General features: G+C 53.3%; 1 long non-coding RNA gene across 1 annotated transcript; it reads right to left on the bottom strand.

Annotated features, from left to right (window-relative positions):
- Positions 1 to 4,764: 4,764 nt before the first annotated feature.
- Positions 4,765 to 6,252, bottom strand: LOC139078731 (uncharacterized). Its single transcript, XR_011531763.1, has 2 exons — positions 6,097 to 6,252; positions 4,765 to 5,051 (listed from the first exon to the last, which is right to left on the bottom strand). It is a non-coding gene; the product is annotated as an uncharacterized lncRNA (long non-coding RNA).
- Positions 6,253 to 6,968: the final 716 nt, after the last annotated feature.

Genomic DNA, 6,968 nt, shown 5'->3' with positions numbered 1-6,968 from the left:
GGCTCAGACATGGCACCTCTCATTAGGCCACGCTGAGGCGGCGTCCCACATGCCGCAGCTAGAAAGACCCACAGCTAAAATATACAACTATGTACTGGGGGGAATTGGGGAGAAAAAGCAGAAAAAAAAAAGATTGGCAACAGTTGTTAGCTCAGGTGCCAATCTTTAAAAAAAAAAAAAATTAGAATGATATAACTGGATGTTTCCCGTTTTGCGTTGGCTACTAGAAATCTCAGAGTTAGACTGGGGATTCATTTCGTATTAACTATGTTTGCCCATGCGACCTGCATACCTGTGTTTTACATTTAGATGGCATATTTTTGTTCTGCATCTCTTTAACTCATTCTACTTTCTCATTTGTATTATTGACATTCTTGTACAAACCATCTCAGATCTTTTTTGGAAAGAGTTGGGATAGAATCAAAATGGAACTAGAGAGTAAATATTCCTATTTAGTATTAGCATTTACCATTAAGTCCTGGTTGAAAAAGCTGTCATTCTTTACACGGGTGCCAACCCCCTATTTGGTGTTTTTTTGATGTGATTTTAAAAGATGTTTTTAAAATTTCAGTTTTCAATCGTTTATTGCTAGTATATAGAAATATAATTGAGTTTGGAATATTGACTTTCTATCCTGTGACCTTGCTAAACAGTTCGAGTAGCTTAGAAGTGTGTAATTTTGACATGAAACTAGTGTGGTAATCCTCGATTCCTGGTTGGTGAGCATGCTCTTCCTTCTTTCCTTCAGTGCACTCTTAATAAACCAAGTGCTCACCAATTCTAAGCCCATGGTGTCTCCCCTCCAACATTAGGAAGCTTTAGGACCACCAGCAGCAGGAGGCATGGACTTTGACTTTCACAGCTCAACGTTAACACAACTTGACTACGACCCAAGTTTGCTTCTCTTCATTCTGCTGGCTACGAACTCACTTCCTTTAACTTCTCTCTTCAGTCACTCACTTGAACAGACTCAGATCTCTGGACTTCTCCACACAATCACTTCTTTGCCATTTTCCTATCACACTTTCCCATGTCTCCCAGTTCAAGTTGCCAGGTGCGAAGTCTGGTTTGGCCCATCCCATCTTTTCTCTCCATGTCACTGGTTGTCAAGCAGCCCTCTGGTCAGTCCCTCTGCTTCCAGTGGGTTCTGTCCACAGGGGACAAGTTTCCATGGTCCAAATGTACCCACTTGGGCCGTGGGGGTTGGGGACAGAGCTCTCTCCCTTGAAAGGAGTGACATGGCGGGCCCTGTGATCTGATGGATACCTCTTAGGCAGATTTCCAACCCTAGACCCCACCTCCTCCCAAGCCTTGACTCACTCTGTGACCTCAACACTCCTCCTCATCCAACCCATGAGAGCCACCCAAACCCCACTCATAGAACTGAACATTTTCATGCTCAGCCTCGATTATCTTTCTCCTCCCTCCCAAAGCCTCCCACCCCTTTCTTTGCTCACTCACTCAGAACTGAAAGGGCCTAGGCAGATCATGCGCTCCAAACCAGGCATCTGGCAGGTGAGAAAGCCATGCTCTGGAGAGCTTAAATGATTAGCTCAAGTTCATATAGAGGCAAAACTTAAATGCAGGCCTCCTGATTTTCTCGTTAGTGTTTTCCCGCCACTAACCAGTTCTTGGCCCCAGCAGGCATGCCTACCTCCCACTCCCACTGGGGTCTGATGGGGCAGAGAAACTGGTGCTACAGTCCAATGGAGGCAGGCAGGGCCAAGCAGCAGGTGGCAGCTATGACCCAGCCTAGGCTGTGGGTAGCAGGTACCCCACCCCACCCAAGATCAGGCTTTAGGGCTCAGTGGGTGAGTGCCTGGGGGTCTAGGTCCAGGCTCGGCTAGGACATGAGAGGTACACACACAGGGGACTGGCTGAGTTGGAGCCAGAATAGACCTCTATTGGTTTCCTGTGGCTGCTGTAACGAATTACCACAAACTGGGTGGTTTAAAACAACAGAAATGTATTCTCTCATAGTTTTGGAGACCAGAAGGCTAAAAGCAAGGTGTCGGCAGGGCTCCACACCCTCTGGGGAGACTTTGGGGAAGAATCTGTTTCTTGCCTCTTCCAGCCTCTGGTGGCTGCAGGTGCTCCGTGCTTTGTGGCCACATCGTGCCAATCTCTGACTCCGTCTTCACATCTCCTCCTCCTCTGTGTACGTCTTTGCCTCTCTGCCTGTCCCTCTGCTTCTTTTTTATAAGGACGCTTGTGATGGCACTTAGGGCCCACATGGACAATTCAGGATAAGCTCCTCTTCTCAAGATCCTCAACTTAATGACATCTTTTGCCGCATAAGGTGACACTCAGAGGCCCCAGGGATTGCATGTGGGTATCTCCTGGGGTACTACTTTCGTCTTACCACAGACCTCGCCACCCCACACCACTACCCTCCTTCCAATGGCCTCTGAACTGGAGGGAAGGAGCAGCAAGCCAGGGTTCTTCCCTTATTCCTTCTGGGAGCAGACGGGAGACTGGAGGTAGTCGAGAAAGAGAACAATTATGGCGCTCCACTTATTTAGACACTGTACGTTTTAGCCCTGGCTGCCATAGCAAAATACCACAGACTGGGCAGCTTTAACAACAGCAATGTCTTCTCTCACAGTTCTGGAGGCTGGAAATCTGAGATCAGGGCGCCCGTGTGGTCAGTTTCTAGTGAGTGCTCTCTTCCTGGCTTGTAGACAGCTGCCTTCTCACCATGTCCCCACATAGCCTTTCTTCTGCACCCACATCAAGGGAGAGAGCGAGCACCAGCTCTCTGGTGTCTTTTCTTATAAGGACATTAATCCTATCAGATCAGGCCCCCACCCTTATGACCTCATTCAACTTTAATTACTTCCTTAGACGCCTGGTCTCCAAATACAGCCCCACAAGGGGTTAGGACCTCAACATATGAATTTTAGGGGGACACAAACATTCAGTCCATAACAGACATTTCTGCGTATGTTCTTACTGAATCATCTCAACTTTCCTGTCACGTAGGGCTTTGTAATCATACCTTACAGGTGAGGAAACTGAGGCTCATAGATGAAGTAACTTGCCCAAATAACTCACCCGGTTTTTGAGTGTCAGAGTCAGGATTCAAAGCCAAGTTGGTCTGGCTCAGAAGTCCATGCTGATTCCCCTGCCCTGGGCTCCATGGGAACTCCACCGGAAGGCTCGAGCTCCACCTGCCCCTGCTGCTATGGCTGCCACTGCCTTCCACCAGGAGTACAAATGCAGAGCTCACAGCCTCTTCACAGCAGCACCCCATCTTCCACCCTCAAGAACCCCAGATACGCTCATGGCTCTCAGGTGTCTCAAGAAAGGCAGTCACTAGAGGGAGGGAGACAGGGCCCCGCGTGCTGGGCTTCCCTGTGTTTGCTCAGGCTTGAGCCATGCAGGGGAAGGGGAGTGGTCTGATGAGAAAGACCTGGGGAGGAGGCCTGGAGGAAGTACTTCCCCCCCGGGAGTCAGGAGACTGTAGGTGAGGTCCAAGCAGGACAACCTCCATGAGTGATCTCTGGCAGTCTGTTCCACATTCTGCACCTCAGTTTCCTCATCTGTCAGATGGGGAGGGGGGATTCAGTTAGTCTGTAAGATGTGTTCAAGTCCTGAGCCTTTCTGATTTAAGCCCTCATCTTTGCACAACCCTCTCTGGACAACAAAACATTTCCACCCATCACTTAGCATTCAAGGAACATTTACTTTCACTGCCATGTGCTTGACCATGTGATGGGCAATGCTGGGCAATGGAGGTCACAGAGAGATGAGGGAGACCCAAATCCTGCCCTCAGAGAACTGCTGCTGCAGGGATGAAGGCAGATATAAAGAGGACATGGGTAAGAGCGTGGACACGATGAACAAGGAACCCCCGACGCTGAGGTGCTGCATGTGACCCCACATCCTACAAAGCAAAGAAGGCATTTTTGTGTCCATTTTACAGATAAGGAAACTAAGGCTCAGAGAGAGAAATGACTGCCTAAGGCCACCCAGCCAGAAGGTAGCCAGACCCGCCTTCATTCTAGGTCCTGTCTTTTGGCACAGTCTATCCTGGTCAGGTTGGGGACACTGGGATGGAGGTCCCAAGCGGGAATCTGAGTCAGACACTGAAGAGGCGGGTGAAGAGTTCTCAGTGTGGCAGGGAGGTGGACACGTCAACACCCCACTCGAGATTCTCAGTGAGCACAGCTTGGCCACCTTGTGGATGCCAGGCTCTGGACTAGGGGCTGAAGCAAAGGCTTTCCAGGCCTCTTAGGAGCTGCAGCCTGCTGGAGTGATGACACACACCAGAGTCAGAGCAGTGACAACCCACAAGAAGTCCCAGCCTGGACATGCCCAGGGTTTTCAACCCAAATGAATTTGTAGACTGGGAATTCATTTATCCACCCACTCATTCGTCCTTTCATTAAGTCATGCATATTGTGAGAGGCCCCTGTGTGCCAGCCCATCTGTCTGTTTGGGGAGTCCTCCCTCCACTTTGAACACCAGTCCTGAGCCTCAGCACCTGGGCGGCAGCACCGTGTCTGCACTTGTGTACTGACTGTTGCTCAGGGGCCTGGACACCACCAGGGCAGGGGCCTGGTCTCACTCCTCTCTAGCTGACCGAGGGTGGCCTGCACCAGGCTAGCTCGCGCCTCCAAGCTTCTCTGCTGCTCCCAGGGCACCCCTTCCAGGAATGGGGGCTCTAGGCCAGGTTGTAAGGGTGTGTGTGTGTTGGGGGTGGTGAGCACAAGGGCCCCACTCCCTAGGTCTTGTCAATGAAAATAATCCATAACCAATCTGTAAATGAAAATTTGGGTGAGTTTATTCTGAGCTGAAATCTGAGGACCATGGCCCGGGGCCTTTCTTCCCAAAGAAGTGGGGTACATAGAGTGGTTATATACCCCCAAACAGGGTGTTTCATATATGATTAAAATGTCCCTCCCCCAATAGTCACAAGATTGCCCTGTCGGCACAGCACTTGATGGTCCAGCAGGTAGTGGGTCTGCTATCTTGGTGGGCGTAGCAGGAGGCAAATCTATTGTCCCGAGCTGGGGGGTCACAGGTGAGCGCAGCAATCAGTTTCTAGCCTAAGGAAAGATGCTTAATCCGTAAGGAGACCCCAACGTTGGGAGGGGGAGGGAAGTTGCACCTTTATCTCAAGGGCCTTTGTTCTCGCCATAGGGAAAATCTAAAGCAGATATACAATGCATGCTCAACACCTCGGTCAGGCCCTTTTGGAAAGACAAGGTCAGGCTGAATTAGGTTTATACCAAATGGCTTCCTCATATTCTCCAATATATCCTATTGCTTGCCATTTTTATTTGTCAGTCTGCTGATCAGCTCCAAAAGCAGAAGTGCAGAATTGGAGGGGCCCAGACCACAGGGATTGGCCCTGGTCCCCACTGTGCGGAGAAAACTGAGGCAGCCACTACCGTCCCCTCCATGGTGGGGGCCAGCCTCTCAGCTCCCAGTTCTCCCGCGGCCTGCAAGCCTATCCTGGGTGGTCCCCTGACCTGCCTTTAGCTGCTTTGATGGGGGATGGGAGTTCCCTCTGCAATGGGCTGGGCGGTGGGCGTGGTGTGGGAGGGCAGCTGCTCCGGTCAGAGGACATTCCCTCCCAAGTGCTTTTGATCTCCAGTGAGCCTGGCCCAGTTCTCCTCCATTTGCCCGCACAGAGGACAAAGTGGTGGTGGGCAGGGGGTGGGGGAAGTAAGGGGAGAGCGAATTGGAGGGATAATCCCAAAGGGTTATTGTAGGGTTCATTCTCCAGCCTCCTTGACAGTCAGGTTCTGTTGACTGGCTCGTGGGGAGCGCGGACTGACGCATGCCTGTGTGAGATCAGGTGTGGACGCGAGTCTGTGGGACTGCACAGACGTGCACGCGCGTGCTTGGGCACCCGTGTGTTTGCGGAACCGTGAGCACCACGAGGGCGTCCTGTGGGCATGGGTACATGCAACAGTGGTGCCACGGCTGGCTAAGTCGCCTTTACTGTCCCTCTAATCTCCATCGGTGCCGCTCCTCACCCTTCCTTTAATGCGGACAGGACAGTCTTGTGTAAAGAGCCTCTAGGAGACCAGTTCCTCCAGGTTGACTCCTTCCAGATAAGACATTCCGAAGCGCACACGTGCGTACCTGAATGTTCTTGTAGATCGAATTCCACTTAGAGGCCTGGGGCAGAGTCGCTGCCCTCACATTGGGGGTGGGCGGTGCGATCGGGGCACGGGTGAGCACAAGGGGAGCCCTGCCCTCGCCTCTCCTGCCAAACCCAGGGCTGTGCATTTCACATCCTTCCTGCGGGACCCGGGGCCGGCCCCTTTCTAGTCTGGGCCCCAGACATCCAGTCTGCAAAAGAGGGACCCCTCCCCCTTTCGCCGGCCTTGGGGGCAGCTGGTGAGGCCGCAGGAGGGAAAGCTCGGGGTGGAGGAGACAGCCTGGCCCAGTCTGTCCTTCAGCCCCAGGCCCCCCACTCCGCCCCGCCCCCATGTCGGTCTGCGGGCCCCAGAGCCAGCAGGCGAGGCAGGTAGTGGGCGGACACCGCCGCCCCCCGCCCAACCTACACTGGCCCTTTGTTACCTGCCCGGGCGCGCGCAGCCGACGAGCGCTACGTGCAGCCAGCCCGCGGGGGCGGGGCGGGGCGGGGGGGGGCGGGGCCCTCCCCCTTCCTCCTCAGGCTCCTCCCCCGCCCCTCCCCTCCTCGGCTGCCCGGGCCTGGGGCCTCCGCGGGCCTCTTTGTGAAAGTCAGCTCTGGCGCTCTCGCCGCTTCCTCTTGCCGCTTCCCCCGCGCGCCACTCTTGGGGACTGCGCGCCGACCCTCACAGAAGCCATGCCAGTCGGGAATCAGGACACCTCTCTGCACCCAGTGCCCCCCTTCCCCGCACCCCATTGCCTGACAAACTCGCACCCCAAGGCCCAGCTCAAAGGCTGAAGCTTCTGGGAAGCGTTCCCCTGACGCCCAGTTTTAGTCACTCTCCTCTGGGCGCCTTTTGGGCGCTGATCCCTCCCGT

Source organism: Equus przewalskii, chromosome 2 (assembly GCF_037783145.1).
Source record: "Equus przewalskii isolate Varuska chromosome 2, EquPr2, whole genome shotgun sequence".
Lineage (NCBI taxonomy): Eukaryota > Metazoa > Chordata > Mammalia > Perissodactyla > Equidae > Equus > Equus przewalskii.
Note: the sequence above shows the minus strand (reverse complement) of the source record. Positions and strands in the feature narration are given on the sequence as shown.